Raw genomic sequence first — 21,495 nt, 5'->3', positions numbered from 1 at the left:
TGTTAAGCCACTATTTTGGTATTTGCCACTATTTTGGTACCCGCGAAAATTAAAATCAACGTCCTCTTGCTCTTTGTTATTATTTTTCTTCACAAGTCAATAAATCTCATAATTCTGAATAATTCTGGACAGTTTGTGTATAATTTGGAGTAATTTGTTATGTTTAATTTAAGTTTTCTTTACTTGCGCATATTTTCAGACCGAATTGTCATCTTTTTGACGCAGACACAGTGACGCTAACTTAGGGGGTATTACAATCGGCTGTCCTAACAGCCATATCGCGGAGCTCAATTCAACTGTCGTACTTTTAAAAATCAATTGCATAGCATATCCGTCGCCGATTGAAATGGTGTTAGTGCATCGAAACTGTTCGGCGAAGCTGCTAGGTAAGTATATGACGATTCAATACTAATATTGATATTTACTAGCTAGCTATCGCACTATGACTTGTTTAGTGTGCCTGCTCAGACTGCTGCGGCGTCTCGAGTCATTCTATCATCATCATCATGTTGTGTTCAATTCCAATTTCGAATGTGCATCGATTTCTCAAAACAGTAATTTATAGACATGTATATAGTTCATCTGATCCAGAAAGTGATAGTTTAAACTTCATGTACATGTCCAGCTTGAATTTAAATAATCTATATGCGGACGTTGAGCAGACGGACAACAACAGAGCCACCGAGCGATATGCTATTTTTCCGTTTTGTGTTTCTTCCATTTGAGATGCATTTCTGTAAAATATTCCGTATATGATGACAGAATTCGCTGGTGTTGTCAAGTTGTAGCATCCATTCTGGAAATTTTTATATTTTAGCAGCTATTTATTTTCTTGAAATTAAAATGTTTTAATACGCAAGATTTAAGTAATTAATGAGGTCTTGATATTAGTAATTTATACCCATAACCTGAATGATATTCTTGTATAAAACATGTCAGTCACTTTTTTATTTTATCATATTTTTTCTCTATAACATGACGAGATAGAACAATTTGTATAATATATTATACTCTTGCGTAAATGACAAAGGTGTGTCAATAGTCAATAAAACAGCTAGCTGCGGTTCCGTAGCTCTTTGGTGCGACCTACAATCGAATTTCGCCCTAACAATTTCATTTGGACGTCTTTTTTTTAATTTTGTAGTTGTACGTCGAACATAGAGCTACGGGATCTATCACAGTTTAATAACAGAAATCTGGCATACATAAATTAAATCACTTTTGCTTTCGATTACTATGGTGTGACGTACCTTTATTGTGAATTGATTGCTGGATGAATAACATACAAACTTTTGTTTGCAATTTGTGTTTATAAATAAGCAATAATTTGTGATATTTTACAATTACCGCGGAAACCAAGCAAATTACGAGAAAACGGCAGCCATTGACATCCCACACTCCCTAGCACAGAATAAATGTAATCTCGTTTGGCGGTCATGTGATACAGTGGTGGAAAAATAAAACTCACTCTTCCCGTTATTCTAATTGTTCCAAGAAAGCAATCACATACAGTATTTATAATTGTATGATTTTTGTTTAATAATAGAAACTAGTTGCATAAACGCAATTTACAAAATACAAAATGGCGTCTTTCGTCTTGTTATTTTTCTGCGACTCGGTGTACGGTAAATAAAGTCAATTTTTTATGACCACCGTCATCATTTCACAGCGCAAATAGGTTCTGGTCATTGTTTGGAATTAAATAAACATAGTGTGTACTTTCGAAGGTCTTAAAATGTGATTTTCGCGACGACCAAATTTGGCATGTGGATTTTAACCGGTATTCAGTCGCACAAGGCCCCATAGCCCTATGGGCCGGCCAGAGTCAGTCACGTAAATAATGCGGTCGGCAACATAGGGCTATGATTCCACAGCTATAAAACAGCCTAGGCAATACTATAGTCATTTAGAAAAGACATACAATTTGTTATTAATCTCATTATACACTTGTTATTAATCTCACTAATAACAACCATTCATGGTTATTTCAATTTTTGTATTACATTTTAATTTGTTTAGTAAGTTTTACAATACAAAAACCATCTTTATTATTGCTGCATTGTGGATATAAATGTAGCTCCAGAATGTGAGTAACCACTTGGAATTCCTACTGAATTTTGGGACGCCATGAATTCACAGAAATTCTTAATTTCATTTCCAAATACTTGCTGTGATAGATGAATGTTTAAACAATCATTTATACATGTTCCATAAGTGAATAAATAATATTACTAAAAAAATCCTTTGAAAATCAAAAGTTTACCATTCAATCTATTTGTATCTAACAACGTTGTCCTGACTCACTGCACTAATGATCAATGGGATAATGGCTTCCTATAGAGAAGAAATGTGTTAACTCAATATTGGATTTTGCAAAGAATTGTGGAATTGAAAATTGAACTGAACAATATAACCATAACATTTTTAAAAATAACTTGCACGTTGCTTGAAAACAGGAGAGGTAAAAAGCTTATTTTAACGGAGGGCTCTATGGAAAAGATGTGAGCCCCCAAATGCCATCTACAGTTCAATTTTCTATCTCACAACTTTTTGCAAAATCAAATATGGAGTTAACACAGTTCTTCCCTATACATGTATATAACACATTTCTTCCCTATACATGTACATGTATAACTAAAACTGGATATTATGAATCACTGTCTTAACTATGAAACAAATAATAAGGTATAATTATTCCCTTAGAACCTAACCTGACTCACTGCACTAACAACCAATAAGACATTTGTTACTCATAATTAGGACTAGGTATTATTATTATTTTTAATAATTTTTTTGTGCCAGGCAACAGTTCCAGACATTAAATTTCACTGTTGACTCTCCTGACTTTTTTTATGTGCAAATTGCAAGTGCTGACACATAGTGCATTTTTGCCACAGAAGTCATATTCAAGTTTGGGACTACGTGACAGGGCTGTGCGGCCATTTTCCTATCAAATGGCAATTTAATGCACTATCCGACCTTAATCAAAGTTCCCCCAAAGTCGCATTCGTTAGTGAATAAATCTTGGCCAGTGGAATTGGGCTTTCCGTGTTCAGCCTTAGTAGGATTTGAACTTGGGTCTACAAATCATGAGTCTGATGCGACAACCACTACGGTATACTACCAGTGACCGGTAGGACTAGGTATTATTACCTGGTAATCGAAGACGACCTGACCCGACTCACTGCACTAACTATAAAACTAATAATAAGGTATTATTATTCCCCTAGAACCTAACCTGACTCACTGCACTAACAACAAATTGGACATTTTTACCTACATGTATAACAACAGTGTTCTCTCCACACCTCTAAAGCGTAATGGTACAGTGATGTGACCCTGTGAGATGTTCTTTCAAGGGTGTGGTCCCTCTAAATCCAAATCAAATACTAGAATATTAATAATTTGCCCATTGCACGTAACAGCAACAATGTGACAAAACAAGTCTCACAAATCACAAATACTGCACATGTCCGGAAAATATACTGATTTGGTACACTGCTATTATTTGCAGTTTGTACTTTAATTCAAAAAAACAACAAGTGAAATTAGGTCCCATTGAAAATAAAACTGTACATAAATCGAAGCAAAAATTATTCAACTGCAGGCATCGCCAAAGAAAAAAAAACTGACTGGCAACACTGTTGTTTGGAGGTGTCAATCTGCCCAATGATTGTGTGTCTCGGCTACGCTGGTGGCTCATGCTTTGCCAAATTTTGCCGAATGGCGAGTTGAGTTTTAAGTTGATTTGCCAAATAATATATTTTATAGCCAAAATGTATAAACCATCTTTACAGTAATGTTCTTGAATGTATAATAAAGAAAAATGAACGACTTTTACCATAATATTTTTTCTGATAGTTAGTCGATTTTTCTAGGATAGTTGACGTCGCCATGTCTACAACAGAGCTGGTATTATGTTACTGTATTTTGCCAATCATGTATTAAAAAACTCTTGAAAATATGATACATCAGGGCAAAATGTAAGATAAAATTGGAAACTTTGGTCTGACCTTTTGCATCACTTCCTGTTGAAACACCAACAAAGTCGTATGTTATCGCATGACTTTGTGGACATTTTTTTTTTATCATCCCCAGTTCTTTCTTTCACACGTTAGATCAAAAGAAATACCTGGATTGCCAGTCTGTTTATTAGTGGTTCTAAGATAATCGCCAATGAATCATTTTCAGGAATTTTTTAAACAAGAAACAGGGGTGCATCGCCCTCATGCCATGGCCATGTGCCCCTTACCCTAGGGGGCAGATTTTCTGGCAACCACAAAATTCTGAATGACAAGGGATCACAAGTGGCTTCAGTCTTCAACTTTGACCTGTCTGACAGAAATTTTGGCCCAAAGGAAGCCAGAGAATGCTCCACACCCTGATAGGGAAAACCCCATCTCCCCCTACTTGATGGTGCCGCTGAATTGCAGTGGCTCCCTCTTGCAGTTTTTTTAGCTCCGTTGTCGACTTTGTCGAGCGGAGCTTATCATATGAGTGATTGTCCGTCGTCGTCGTCGTCCGTGTCAATGTTTTACTTTTTCGACTTCTTCTTGAAAACTACAAGCCTGAATGCTTTGATACTTGGTGTATATGTACCTTGGGTAGACCTCTCTTAGGTTTGTTCATTTCATGTTGATATCTTCAATTCTCTAATTTTGGTGAATATTTTTGTCATTTTTGGTAAACAGTGATATTTTCGACTTCTTGTTAAAAACCGCAAGTGCAATTGCTTTGATATTACATATATAGGTACTAAATGTGGACCTCTCTCAGATTTGTTCATTTTGTAATGATATCTTTAATTCTCTAATTTTGGTGAATATTTTTGTCATTTTTGGTAAAAAGTGATATTTTCAACTTCTTGTTAAAAACCGCAAGTGCAATTGCTTTGATATTACATATATAGGTACTACATGTGGACCTCTCTCAGATTTGTTCATTTTGTAATGATATCTTTAATTCTCTAATTTTGGTGAATATTTTTGTCATTTTTGGTAAAAAGTGATATTTTCGACTTCTTGTTAAAAACCGCAAGTGCAATTGCTTTGATATTACATATATAGGTACTACATGTGGACCTCTCTCAGATTTGTTCATTTTGTAATGATATCTTTCTCTAATTTTGGTGAATATTTTTATCATTTTTGGTAAAAAGTGATATTTTCGACTATTGCTTTGATACTACATATATAGGTACTACATGTAGACCTCTCTCAGATTTGTTCATTTTGTGATGATATCTTCAATTCTCTAATTTTGGTGAATATTTTTGTAATTTTTGGTAAAAAGTGATATTTTCGACTTCTTGTTAAAAACCAATAGTTCAATTGCTTTGATATTACATATTTAGATACTACATGTAGACCTTTCTCAGATTTGTTCATTTTGTGATGATATCTTGGATTCTGTAATTTTGGTGAATATTTTTGTCATATTTGGTAAAAAGTGATATTTTCGACTTCTTGTTAAAAACCAAAAGTTCAATTGCTTTGATATTACATATATAGATACTACATGTAGACCTTTCTCAGATTTGTTCATTTCGTGATGATATCTTCAATTCTCTAATTTTGGTGAATATTTTAGTCATTTTTGGTAGAAAGTGATATTTTCGACTTCTTGTTAAAAACCGCAAGTCTGATTGCTTTGATACTATACATATATGTACCTCAGGTAAACCTCCCTCAGATTTGTTCATTTCATGATGATATCTTCAATTATCTAATTTTGATGAATATTTTTGTCATTTTTAGTAAAAAGTGATATTTTTGAATTCTTGTTGAAACAGCAAGTCCGATTGCTATACATACCATACATATTGTTCATTTTCTTATATGATATCCTCAGTTCTTTAATTGAAATGTGCCTTGCTAACAGCGGAGCTATCTCAGCCGATAGGCTGCTTGTTTTGCTGTTCTATTTCAAACTTTATTTGACTTGATAAATACATAAAAGACAATGGAGTAAAATGATATAAAATATCAGACTGTCTCGTCTTTAATTAATTGTAGATAGATTGTTAACTAATTTTATACTAACACAGTTATTGTATCACAATATTCAATGGGAAAATTATGCAAATTAGATACAGTGTTTGACTTGGGGTCTGGGGAGAACACTGAACTTGGACTGGATTTTTTTAATCCTGAGGCCCTGACCTGAATCACTGCACTAACAAGCAATGAGACATTTGTTATCTATAACTAGAACTGGGTTTTACATGTATTAATCCTGAGGCCATGGCCATAATCATTGCACTGATGACCAATGGGACACATAACTAGAACTGGGTATATTAGTTTCAGAGGACCTGACTTGACTCAGTGCACTAACTACCAATGGGTCATTTGTTATCTATAACCAGGACTGGGTATTATTATTCCCAGAGAACCTGACCTAAGTCACTGCACTAACTAGCAATGAAACTTTTGTTACTTATAACTAATACTGGGTATTATTAATCCCAGAGGACCTGACCTAACTCACTGCACTAACTAGCAATGAAACTTTTGTTACTTATAACTAATACTGGGTATTATTAATCCCAGAGGACCTGACCTAACTCACTGTACTAACTAGCAATGGAACTTTTGTTACCTATATCTAGGACTGGGCATTATTATACACAGGGAACCTGACCTAACTCACTGCACTAACTAGCAATGGAACTTTTGTTACCTATATCTAGGACTGGGTATTATTAATCCCAGAGGACCTGACCTAACTCACTGTACTAACTAGCAATGGAACTTTTGTTACTTATAACTAATACTGGGTATTATTAATCCCAGAGGACCTGACCTAACTCACTGCATTAACTAGCATTGGGACTTTTGTTACCTATATCTAGGGTCAGGCATTATTATACACAGGGAACCTAACCTAACTCACTGCACTAACTAGCAATGGGACTTTTGTTACCTATATCTAGGATCAGGCATTATTATACCCAGAGAACCTGACCTAACTCACTGCATTAACTAGCAATGGGACTTTTGTTACCTATATCTAGGGTCAGGCATTATTATACACAGGGAACCTGACCTAACTCACTGCACTAACTAGCAATGGGACTTTTGTTACCTATATCTAGGATCAGGCATTATTATACCCAGAGAACCTGACCTAACTCACTGCATTAACTAGCAATGGGACTTTTGTTACCTATATCTAGGGTCAGGCATTATTATACACTGGGAACCTGACCTAACTCACTGCATTAACTAGCATTGGGACTTTTGTTACCTATATCTAGGATCAGGCATTATTATACACAGGGAACCTGACCTAACTCACTGCATTAACTAGCAATGGGACTTTTGTTACCTATATCTAGGGTCAGGCATTATTATACACAGGGAATCTGACCTAACTCACTGCATTAACTAGCAATGGGACTTTTGTTACCTATATCTAGGGTCAGGCATTATTATACACAGGGAACCTGACCTAACTCACTGCACTAACTAGCAATGGGACTTTTGTTACCTATATCTAGGATCAGGCATTATTATACCCAGAGAACCTGACCTAACTCACTGCATTAACTAGCAATGGGACTTTTGTTACCTATATCTAGGGTCAGGCATTATTATACACTGGGAACCTGACCTAACTCACTGCATTAACTAGCATTGGGACTTTTGTTACCTATATCTAGGATCAGGCATTATTATACACAGGGAACCTGACCTAACTCACTGCATTAACTAGCAATGGGACTTTTGTTACCTATATCTAGGGTCAGGCATTATTATACACAGGGAATCTGACCTAACTCACTGCATTAACTAGCATTGGGACTTTTGTTACCTATATCTAGGATCAGGCATTATTATACACAGGGAACCTGACCTAACTCACTGCATTAACTAGCAATGGGACTTTTGTTACCTATATCTAGGGTCAGGCATTATTATACACAGGGAATCTGACCTAACTCACTGCATTAACTAGCATTGGGACTTTTGTTACCTATATCTAGGATCAGGCATTATTATACACAGGGAACCTGACCTAACTCACTGCATTAACTAGCAATGGGACTTTTGTTACCTATATCTAGGGTCAGGCATTATTATACACAGGGAATCTGACCTAACTCACTGCATTAACTAGCATTGGGACTTTTGTTACCTATATCTAGGATCAGGCATTATTATACACAGGGAACCTGACCTAACTCACTGCATTAACTAGCAATGGGACTTTTGTTACCTATATCTAGGGTCAGGCATTATTATACACAGGGAATCTGACCTAACTCACTGCATTAACTAGCATTGGGACTTTTGTTACCTATATCTAGGATCAGGCATTATTATACACAGGGAACCTGACCTAACTCACTGCATTAACTAGCAATGGGACTTTTGTTACCTATATCTAGGACTAAGCATTATTATACCCAGAGAACCTGACCTAACTCACTGCATTAACTAGCAATGGGACTTTTGTTACCTATATCTAGGACTGAGCATTATTATACCCAGGGAATCTGACCTAACTCACTGCATTAACTAGCATTGGGACTTTTGTTACCTATATCTAGGATCAGGCATTATTATACACAGGGAACCTGACCTAACTCGCTGCACTAACTAGCAATGGGACTTTTGTTACCTATATCTAGGACTAGGCATTATTATACCCAGGGAACCTGACCTAACTCACTGCACTAACTAGCAATGGGACTTTTGTTACCTATATCTAGGACTGGACATTATTATACCCAGGGAACCTAACCTGACTTCATGTACAAATCAGACTTTTGTTACTTATACTAATACTGGGTATTATTAATCCCTGGGGCTCTGTTCTGGCATTTGTTAATGAGGATTGGGTTTTATTAATCCCAGACAACCTGACCTAACTCACTGCACTAATGACCAATGAGTCATTTGTTACCTGTAATTAGGACTGGGTACTACCGGTATTAATATTAATTCCCTGACCTGACTCACTACACTAACTACTAATGGAAGACTTGTTACCGATAACCCTTAGGCCCTATACTGGGATAAATTAGCATAACATACAAGCTTTGTATTTTGATAGATATTTTAACAATTTTTTTTTTTATTATTGTAGGAAACTTGGAAATACTATACAGAGAAATGAAAGAATATGGTATCAATGGCTTCAGTACCTGTAACAATGATTTATGACTTTTTAGTAATTGTATTTGTATACCACTTTTTCAGTTTTCTGATTATTTCATGACTGTATGGTGTATTTTGTTATAACATGATGATAATAACAAAAATATTATAAAACTGTATTACAAAGGTACCATACAGTATAACAACAAGAATTAAAGTGTGATTATAAATTTATACTTAATTTAGAAATAACGTTTCTCTTCTGGACCCTTGTCAGTGTTGGTCACTTTGTAGTAAAGCATGTGATCATGTCAGCATTATGCATATTGTCAACAATTATAATATTTGAACTCTCAATATTTTCCAAATGAGTGAGATGATAAGTAAGATGGTGCAATGTTTATTTTCAAGCATGCTATATATTAAATTGCTCAGTACTATGGAAAATTCTATAATATTTGAAATTGCAGTGTTAGATTCTTTAATTGAGCAAATAATATAGTTTGTACACCTATGAGACAAAAATATATTATTTCTGCTTCTTGCAATACCACATTGTGTTGTGTTTATATTCTACAAAATGTTTGCTTTAAAAATTTAAACTTGATTGAAGCATAAAGCTTTGATCTCTATGATTTATGTCTAATAATTTAAAAACAACTGTTCATGTGTAGCACAAATTAGGGGCTTACAGTTTGACCTAGGTTCATGGTGTACACTAATTGTGGTTGGCATGGTCACACTAATTTCCCAGCAGTGTAAAGGCAGATCACAACAAACTTGATATGAGCATCATACATAGTGGGTTGTTATGTCACATTGTTTTGTTCAAAAATGGGAACTGATTGGGATTGATCTTTGTGTGTGTGTACAAGCGTACATCTCCAGCTGCATCGTTAACATGCCAGGACTGCTAACATTCTAACTGTACACATGCATCAAACATCTTGTGATATACCGGTATATATCAATATGTATATACCGATATATACATTGTCCTGAAACCAGATCTTGGTCGTGTGTATGGGATTCTTTCAAATTTGGTTTAAACATGGGATCATCCAATATGACAATAAAATTGATCATGTGTGGGGTCCAGTGCCCTTTAGTTCTATATTTTCTGATGAGTCAAGTCTACTCAAAAAATGTAGCCCAAATAGAAAAATTCTTGGGATAGATAAGTATATGAGGTGACTGAGATGGTACAATAACCTCAGTGTAGATCCACTGTTATACCACTGCCACCTGCTGTTGATTCATTCGTCGAGCAGAGGGCAGGGATATTAGGTAGGGTTGCAAATTCCACACCACGCCAAAGCACCATTTGATTACAAGTGGGAACATCAGTACTGTATTTCTGGTGACAAACCAGATTGTAAAGGGGACCCAGTATCATATGATCCAGTACTGTTGGTGGGCCCAGATGAGCCATTCTTTTGCAAGGAAGAATGTCTAACCTTGGGCACCATGTTAAATAAATTTTAATTTCCACATAAGTTGCATTTTTCTGATTTACCAAGTGCTTGCTGCAGTCTCTGGCTTTAAGCTGGCACTCAATGGACAATACAAGAATTTGCTGATCGTAACGTGTCCCTTTTTTTACATGGCTAACATCACCCAGAATGTTGTATTTATGGTAAAAGGATATTCACTGAACAGGGGCCTGCAAAACTATTTTGATTCAATGGGACCAAATATAAGGAATTAGTTTAGCCCAGTTCTGCCTAGGTAGTTTGCCATTTTGAGGGCCTCAACAGAGGCAGCAGTCAAACATATTGCCAGAACCAATGATGCTAGGCATAGATGCACCAATATAATATGTGTTCTAAATATGATAAACTGAAGACAGATACACACGAACAATAATCTCATTCATAGGGTCAGAATGCCCAATAATGACAGTCTGGTCGAGGGGAATACAGGAACAAACATATCAACCAAGGAAATGATCGTTGAGGTGGATGTGGTTGGGATCAGGTGTTTTCAGTGGTATGAATTAAAGGATTCATTTTGTTTCCCAACCCTTATTTCCTGTGACGTTAAATTGTTCGGTTACCGTAGAAAACTACCACAATGACCCTGTAGGACCTTTCAGAAGTCAAGCACAGCTATACAAGATCAAGTTGGCCAAAAAGCTTCAGTTGACTCCATCACCAGTGTCAATGGCTCTGCCACGAGTAATGGTAGGCATGATTTTCCAGGAAGTGAGAGAATTATTGGCAAATGGCAGCAGTGCAGTGCCTGTTATTCCCCCATATTTTTGGTGAACAATAAAGAACAATATAGACCCAAGCCAACTGAATCAGTATATTCTCTCAGAGCATTTTATGTGATGGTGACCCCAGCAGAGGTACACTGCTGTGTACATCAGGGGATTTCCTGATATCACTCAAACATTTGATTCAAGATATTAGTTCAATGTTTGCCCATTGTAGCCTCACAGTTTTTTTTTCCCAAAATTAATGGCAGTGCCAGTTTTGTGGCTGCACAGCAGGCCAACAATGTGAATCCATTTTATCAATATCTGGTTGATACAAGAGCAGTAATTTTAGCACACATCCTTCAAACAATCATATCCCACATTTAGTATTTCCGGGAATGTATTCTTGGGAGTGTTTCAGGTTGAGAGACCCGGCAGCCACACTTTTTGCATGCACGCACAGCTCAGACAATTATTGAGCTTTTTGGAAATGGCTTCATCTATGAGAGGCCTTGTGCCTCAAACAGCTCTCAAAGGTATGCTCGTCCAGGTCCACACACTCCAGTTGTGTGGATCGCCACATGAGAAATATCATGGACCCCACAAAGCTTGACTGCCATCAAGTGGATGGACTTAACCAACATAAGACGGAGATAACAGATTGCTCCATCAACTGCGGCTATAACACTGGTCATGGACGCCTTGAAAATAGAATGGGGAGTGGCTCCCTTGCAAAGCACAGCTCCACATAAACATACCTAATATGTTGGGGGGCATTAGATTGCTTTCTAGATGAAGTATAGAATAAAACAGTTCCCATCCATTGCGACAACACAACTGTATTAGCATATATTACAAAACATGGGTGGACAAATCCCACAAACTAGCCAGCTAGTGGAGGAGATAATGAGTGGGAAATAGAGCTGAAGCCCACCTGGCAGGGATTAGAAACAGTGTGGCCAACACAACACGCAATGCCGTGTTTCACATTCTAATCTCGTTTTTCAGTTTATATGTGCCTGTAATTTTGAATAGATAATTATTTAGCTGCGCCCCTTTCCTCATTTTGGGATTTACTTGAGGGTCACTAATGGGCTTGAACTCCCGCAGTTCAGCCACCACCAGGGTATACTTTGTACCCATTGAACATACATACAATACATTGGTTTTGGCAAGGTAGGTATGGCTTCACTATGCAAAATTTCGAATAATTCCCCGGGAATCTGATAATGCAAAGATCAGTACATTAACAAAGGGAATTAAAAATTGTTAGGGGTCATGTGACAACAAAAGAATGCACACTCCTATGTTGGAACCTTTCGTATATTGAAAGAGAATAATACATGCCACTATTTTCGTACCAATCGTATATTAAATAATAGCAGATCCCGACAACAGAATAATACATGCCACTATTTTTGTACCAATCATATATCGAATAATAACAGATACCGACAACAGAATAATACATGCCACTATTTTTGTACCATTCCTATATCGAATAATAACAGATCCCGACAACAGAATAATACATGCCACTATTTTTGTACCATTCCTATATCGAATAATAACAGATCCCGACAACAGAATAATACATGCCACTATTTTTGTACCATTCCTATATCGAATAATAACAGATCCCGACAACAGAATATTACATGCCACTATTTTTGTACCAATCCTATATCGAATAATAACAGATCCCGACAACAGAATATTACATGCCACTATTTTTGTACCATTCCTATATCGAATAATAACAGATCCCGACAACAGAATAATACATGCCACTATTTTTGTACCATTCCTATATCGAATAATAACAGTTCACGACAACAGAATAATACATGCCACTATTTTTGTACCATTCCTATATCGAATAATAACAGATCCCGACAACAGAATAATACATGCCACTATTTTTGTACCATTCCTATATCGAATAATAACAGATCCCGACAACAGAATATTACATGCCACTATTTTTGTACCAATCCTATATCGAATAATAACAGATCCCGACAACAGAATAATACATGCCACTATTTTTGTACCATTCCTATATCGAATAATAACAGTTCACGACAACAGAATAATACATGCCACTATTTTTGTACCATTCCTATATCGAATAATAACAGATCCCGACAACAGAATAATACATGCCACTATTTTTGTACCATTCCTATATCGAATAATAACAGATCCCGACAACAGAATATTACATGCCACTATTTTTGTACCAATCCTATATCGAATAATAACAGATCCCGACAACAGAATAATACATGCCACTATTTTTGTACCATTCCTATATCGAATAATAACAGATCCCGACAACAGAATAATACATGCCACTATTTTTGTACCATTCCTATATCGAATAATAAGTTCACGACAACAGAATAATACATGCTACTATTTTTGTACCATTCCTATATCGAATGATAACAGATCCCAACAACAGAATAATACATGCCACTATTTTTGTACCAATCCTATATCGAATGATAACAGATCCCGACAACAGAATATTACATGCCACTATTTTTGTACCAATCCTATATCGAATAATAACAGATCCCGACAACAGAATAATACATGCCACTATTTTTGTACCATTCCTATATCGAATGTTAACAGATCCCGACAACAGAATAATACATGCCACTATTTTTGTACCAATCCTATATCGAATAATAACAGATCCCGACAACAGAATATTACATGCCACTATTTTTGTACCAATCCTATATCGAATAATAACAGATCCCGACAACAGAATAATACATGCCACTATTTTTGTACCATTCCTATATCGAATGTTAACAGATCCCGACAACAGAATAATACATGCCACTATTTTTGTACCAATCCTATATCGAATAATAACAGATACAGACAACAGAATAATACATGCCACTATTTTGTACCATTCCTATATCGAATAATAACAGTTCACGACAACAGAATAATACATGCCACTATTTTTGTACCATTCCTATATCGAATAATAACAGATCCCGACAACAGAATAATACATGCCACTATTTTTGTACCATTCCTATATCGAATAATAACAGATCCCGACAACAGAATATTACATGCCACTATTTTTGTACCAATCCTATATCGAATAATAACAGATCCCAACAACAGAATAATACATGCCACTATTTTTGTACCATTCCTATATCGAATAATAAGTTCACGACAACAGAATAATACATGCCACTATTTTTGTACCATTCCTATATCGAATGATAACAGATCCCAACAACAGAATAATACATGCCACTATTTTTGTACCAATCCTATATCGAATGATAACAGATCCCGACAACAGAATATTACATGCCACTATTTTTGTACCAATCCTATATCGAATAATAACAGATCCCGACAACAGAATAATACATGCCACTATTTTTGTACCATTCCTATATCGAATGTTAACAGATCCCGACAACAGAATAATACATGCCACTATTTTTGTACCAATCCTATATCGAATAATAACAGATCCCGACAACAGAATAATACATGCCACTATTTTTGTACCATTCCTATATCGAATAATAACAGATCCCGACAACAGAATAATACATGCCACTATTTTTGTACCATTCCTATATCGAATGTTAACAGATCCCGACAACAGAATAATACATGCCACTATTTTTGTACCAATCCTATATCGAATAATAACAGATCCCGACAACAGAATAATACATGCCACTATTTTTGTACCATTCCTATATCGAATGTTAACAGATCCCGACAACAGAATAATACATGCCACTATTTTTGTACCAATCCTATATCGAATAATAACAGATACAGACAACAGAATAATACATGCCACTATTTTGTACCATTCCTATATCGAATAATAACAGATACCGACAACAGAATAATACATGCCACTATTTTGGTTCCAATCCTATATCGAATAATAACAGACCCCGTCTACAGAATAATACTATTTTGGTACTATCCCTATAGTAAAGTATAGCAGTCCCCGACAACTAAATTATATGTGCTACTATTTTGGTACCATCCCGATAGTAAAGTATAGCAGTCCCTGACAACAACGTTATATGTGCTACTATTTCGGTATCATCCCTATAGTGAAGTAAAGCAGTTCCCGCCAACTAAATTATACGTGCCACTATTTTGGTACCATCCCTATAGTGAAGTGTAGCAGTTCCCGACAACTAAATTATATGTGCCACTATTTTGGTACCATCCCTATAGTAAAGTATAGCAGTTTCTGCCAACTAAATTATACGTGCCACTATTTTGGTACCATCCCTATAGTGAAGTATAGCAGTTCCCGACAACTAAATTATATGTGCTACTATTTTGTACCATCCCTATAGTAAAGTATAGCAGTTCCCGACAACTAAATTATATGTGCTACTATTTTGGTACCATCCCTATAGTGAAGTATAGCAGTTCCCGACAACTAAATTATATGTGCTACTATTTTGGTACCATTTCTGTAGGGAAGTATAACAGTTCCCGACAACTAAATTATACGTGCTACTATTTTGGTACCATCCCTATAGTAAAGTATAGCAGTTCCCGACAACTAAATTATACGTGCCACTATTTTGGTACCATCCCTACAGGGAAGTATAGCAGTTCCCGCCAACTATATTATATGTGCTACTATTTTGGTACCATTCCTATAGTGAAGTATAGCAGTTCCCGACAACTAAATTATATGTGCCACTATTTTGGTACCATCCCTATAGGGAAGTATAGCAGTTCCCGACAACTAAATTATATGTGCTACTATTTTGGTACCATCCCTATAGTGAAGTATAGCAGTTCCCGACAACTAAATTATATGTGCTACTATTTTGGTACCATCCCTAGAGTGAAGTATAGCAGTTCCCGCCAACTATATTATATGTGATGCTATTTTGGTACCATTCCTATAGTGAAGTATAGCAGTTCCCGACAACTAAATTATACGTGCCACTATTTTGGTACCATCCCTATAGTGAAGTATAGCAGTTCCCGACAACTAAATTATACGTGCCACTATTTTGGTACCATCCCTATAGTGAAGTATAGCAGTTCCCGACAACTAAATTATATGTGCTACTATTTTGGTACCATTTCTGTAGGGAAGTATAACAGTTCCCGACAACTAAATTATACGTGCCACTATTTTGGTACCATCCCCATAGTGAAGTATAGCAGTTCCCGACAACTAAATTATATGTGCTACTATTTTGGTACCATCCCTATAGTGAAGTATAGCAGTTCCCGACAACTAAATTATACGTGCCACTATTTTGGTACCATCCCTATAGTGAAGTATAGCAGTTCCCGACAACTAAATTATATGTGCTACTATTTTGGTACCATCCCTAGAGTGAAGTATAGCAGTTCCCGCCAACTATATTATATGTGATGCTATTTTGGTACCATTCCTATAGTGAAGTATAGCAGTTCCCGACAACTAAATTATACGTGCCACTATTTTGGTACCATCCCTATAGTGAAGTATAGCAGTTCCCGACAACTAAATTATACGTGCCACTATTTTGGTACCATCCCTATAGTGAAGTATAGCAGTTCCTGACAACTAAATTATATATTGCTACTATTTTGGTACCATCCCTATAGTAAAGTATAGCAGTTCCCGACAACTAAATTATATGTGCTACTATTTTGGTACCATTCCTATAGTGAAGTATAGCAGTTCCCGACAACTAAATTATATGTGCTACTATTTTGGTACCATCCCTATAGTAAAGTATAGCAGTTCCCGACAACTAAATTATATGTGCTACTATTTTGGTACTATCCCTACAGTGAAGTGTAGCAGTTCCCGCCAACTAAATTATATGTGCTACTATTTTGGTATCATCCCCATATTGAAGTATAGCAGTTCCCGACAACTAAATTATATGTGCTACTATTTTGGTACCATCCCTATAGTGAAGTATAGCAGTTCCCGCCAACTAAATTATATGTGCCACTATTTTGGTATCATCCCTATAGTGAAGTATAGCAGTTCCCGACAACTAAATTATATGTGCTACTATTTTGGTACCATCCCTATAGTGAAGTATAGCAGTTCCCGCCAACTAAATTATATGTGCCACTATTTTGGTACCATCCCTATAGTAAAGTATAGCAGTTTCTGCCAACTAAATTATATGTGCCACTATTTTGGTACCATTCCTGTAGTGAAGTGTAGCAGTTCTTGCCAACTAAATTATATGTGCCACTATTTTGGTATCATTCCTATAGGGAAGTATAGCATTTCCCAACAACTAAATTATATGTGCCACTATTTTGGTATCATCCCCATAGTGAAGTATAGCAGTCCCCGACAACTATATTATATGTGCTACTATTTTGGTATCATTCCTATAGGGAAGTATAGCATTTCCCGACAACTAAATTATATGTGCTACTATTTTGGTACCATTCCTATAGGGAAGTATAACAGTTCCTGACAACTAAATTATACGTGCCATTATTTTGGTACCATCCCTATAGTGAAGTATAACAGTTCCCGCCAACTAAATTATATGTGCCACTATGTTGGTACCATCCCTATAGTAAAGTATAGCAGTTCCCGACAACTAAATGATATGTGCTACTATTTTGGTACTATTCCTATAGTGAAGTATAATTTGTGTGCAATTTTACTGTTAAAGAATTTTTGTCATTAAATCCATTTTCTAAGAAACATTTAATTTGGAACACACCTTCAGTTTATTTTATTTTCAGGCTAAACCTTGATACTTTTACAATCCACCAATGTCCAATCAAGCTGCAAATATTTTGGTTACTAGTGGCGGTCTTTATTGTCGATATAGTTATTGTCCGCTTGCTCATTAGTAGTATTCAATAGGCTTTACTGCCACCTCCTAGGCCGCTCATTATTGACACGGTACCAAAATAGTGGCAAATACCAAAATAGTGGCTTAACAGACGACTCTATAAGATAAACATCTGGAGCAGACTCTGCTGTTGTATATGTACCGGAACGGTCACTCTTCAATATTTCCAAAATGCTACCTTTGAAAATAAAACTGACAAGACGTAATAACAATGCCCCATTCAGCTCAAATGGCCCTGACCTAATTGCGAATAATCATGGTAACGGGTTTAAAATCGCTTCATACTAGTATACGTAAGGTGGATCATCAAGAAAAGCGAACCGGGCATGCGCAGACGGCAACAGAGGATGACGCATTTGCTCATTAAGACAGAATCCAAATAGACAACCTTTATTTGAGGCGAGTGTTTTTCGTACCGTGGCGATGCTCTGAACGCTAATATTGCGTACAACTGAACATTCTGGACAAGGATACGTATTATAACGGGGAGTCCGCGACGCGATCAGCCATGTCGTCAACGAAAAAAATCACTAACATGCTAAAGTGAGATGCAAAACTCAATCTACACGACTATTAACGGTGTATTAAGGTACGTCACTACTTTAACACGATCTCGCTTTCACCAGTTCTAAGAATGCTTGCATCTCTGGGATTCCACCCGGTGGCCGTAACCGATCTGATCCAACGAAAGATGAAATCTAAGAGAAAATACCTAGACGAGTTCATAGTACTTCATTTATCGGAAGGAATCATTCGAAAATATTTGTCTGACTCGTAATTGTTCAATCGCTTTATATCTTTTTACCTAATTTTCAAAATTCGAGCCACTTTTCCCGCTTAAATGAACGTATCTTCGCATGCCCCTACGCGTGTTTCGTGAGTGACCTCTGATCTTGTCTGTGAACATGACGTGTTACTAGTTTTCAGTATCGCTTGATGTGAGGGGGTCAAACATTTGACATTATGAGGGATGGCTGGAAGAGCGCGAGGACTGCAATTTGCTTTCGTGGCGTCTTGTCTGAACATTCTTATTTTTCTTGAACCAACATATTTTCCTTGCAAAACAATGTTTTTTTTTCTCGGTTTCTAACTTGAACATTTTTGTTGCTGGGAGTCACCAATAGTTATTTTACATTACGTAATATGAAATAACTGATGGCGTATATATAATGTAGTCGTCCGCCTGTACGTGTGTACTCTCTGGTCACGTATCTCGCTCGTTAAGTTTGTGTTTATGTGTCCTAGCGAGCAGACAACGTCTAAGCTCTCTCGTCACCTGCCTCTTGTCTCAATGACTGATTGTCAACATATAAACACATATCGCCGATTTTGATTTCTAAAGTTGTATGCTAGAATACATTACTTATATGTATTGGTTTATTCACGCTAAGGAACGTTACACTCCAGACGTCTAATGCGTATTCAGTGCAACCCGCCCATCTCATTATCCCGGCTTTTACCGCCATACAGTGAAGCGACAGCTGCGTGCACAGTGTGTCCTTCCCATTAGCAGGGTATTATTCGTAGATTTTTTTTTCAAAGTCTCACGATAATAGACGGCATCCCATTAGTGTACGTGCGAATTTAAAAAACAAACAAAAAAACAACACAAAACGGTCTTTGAAAATGTTTTACCGTAGTTTCATAAATGAAATGTACACTAGACTATAGACCTTAAAAGACAATGTCTATGTCTAAGTTCTTCAGTGCATGATTAATGTACACCATGCTTGTGTATGCGACGGACGCTTTTTGTGAAGGATTTATATGCAACCGTAGGGATGCACAAAAGCATGTACATGTATATAAAGTGTGCGATTATTGAGTATATGCAAGTGTACATAATAAACTCATGATCACCAAAAAACATTGCGATAACGTGTTCAGTAAATTCAATGCTAACATAAATCACACCGTTACAGGGAGGTCGTCTTCGCGACGCGTCATTTTCGATACGAGTCCAATGCGACGTCTAAGATGCATAGTTCCGATTACACGTAATTTAAATGTACACATTGCAGCTAACATCGCATTCATAGTTTTAATGATTTAGTCGTTGTATCCATGGTTACAAAAAAAAGGTTGAAGTAGTACAACGTACTAGACTAATTTACAGTGTTAATAAAACGACCGCGTACGATATAACACTTAACCGGAATACGGAAATTACAGGTAAGATTAAACAAGATGGCTGATAAGAAGGTCATAACGATTCTCCTTCCCAGAGTTCCTTGCGTTTAGATCACCGAAAGTATCTCTGCCACCACACACCGCCATTTTGTGGTGAAACACCACAAGACTTTTACTACGCGTATTATTTGCGTATTTTTGTTATTAGAGAGATTTAGTGTTGATTTATTCCTACTTAAAAACAAGTTTTAAAATATTGTATCGATAGCTGATAACTATTTTTTCCGTAAATACACTGTCAAGGGTGAAATAGTTATAATTTACAAAAGAAAATAATTTCATCGCGGAATAACGGTTACTACTAAGGTGTTAGTCGGTTCATCAAACTGACCATCCTGTCGATTGCCAGACAAAAAAAAATACAAAGAAATGAAAACACCTAGGGGTATTGACGGCTAAATCGTCCAGTACTGTCCCACAGTTTGTGCTACAGAAATGTATGCTCAGGGAGCCCAGGAAATATGATCAACTGTATGAGCGGGGGTATCGGCTGGTATCTAGTGTAAGAAATAGACAAGGGATGAAGGCTCCGGACAGCTCACATTTTTTAAACTCGAAAAAACGGACGTGAAGAATGAAAAATAAAATCTAAAAAAAATACCAGGTTGAAGAATATTAGTTGCTTATTCCAATTTCGCATTTGGTCAACAACCAATCACAAGACTGGTTACGAACCAGTTGAGCAAGGCTAACCAATCTTGTGATTGGTTGTTGACAAAATGCTGAAAAGGCCACGCCTCCTACTGTGCCGTGCGTTCCTTCCCAGAGGCCTTTGCGCTTTACGCAATAGTGCCTCTGCCACAGGCAGCCTTCAATTTTGTGGTCAATCGTCTCACTACGGACGGCCATTTTCCTGTAGTTGGTAATCTGAAAATGTATCACAAAAAGTGGAGACAAAAATGTATGTGACATCCGAACTATTTATTAATGCCAGACTTCAGTAGAAACGTAAATACGAACCATTTTATCACGGACTATGTTTTGCAAGGTAATGTTATTGTGGTGAATAACGTTTATCTTGTATTCTGGTGAATATTTCAATACTATTTCTGGCTTGAACGGGTTCGAATTTTGCGCGTCTAACAGTCATAGAACACACAGGTTCTAGTAAGTTTATAAAGTTAGTCAT

The 21,495-nt window shown here is 36.5% G+C and overlaps 1 long non-coding RNA gene across 1 annotated transcript; it reads left to right on the top strand.

Annotated features, from left to right (window-relative positions):
* The first annotated feature begins 233 nt into the window (after nucleotides 1-233).
* LOC146731621 (uncharacterized) lies at nucleotides 234-9,657 on the top strand. The gene is made up of 2 exons (XR_014926977.1): nucleotides 234-386; nucleotides 9,094-9,657. It is a non-coding gene; the product is annotated as an uncharacterized LOC146731621 (long non-coding RNA).
* Nucleotides 9,658-21,495: the final 11,838 nt, after the last annotated feature.

The sequence above is a fragment of the Saccoglossus kowalevskii genome, chromosome 18, assembly GCF_978046115.1.
Source record: "Saccoglossus kowalevskii chromosome 18, keSacKowa6.1, whole genome shotgun sequence".
Taxonomy (NCBI): Eukaryota; Metazoa; Hemichordata; class Enteropneusta; family Harrimaniidae; genus Saccoglossus; species Saccoglossus kowalevskii.
The sequence above is the reverse complement of the archived record's forward strand: the minus strand, read 5'-3'. Positions and strand labels throughout refer to the sequence as shown.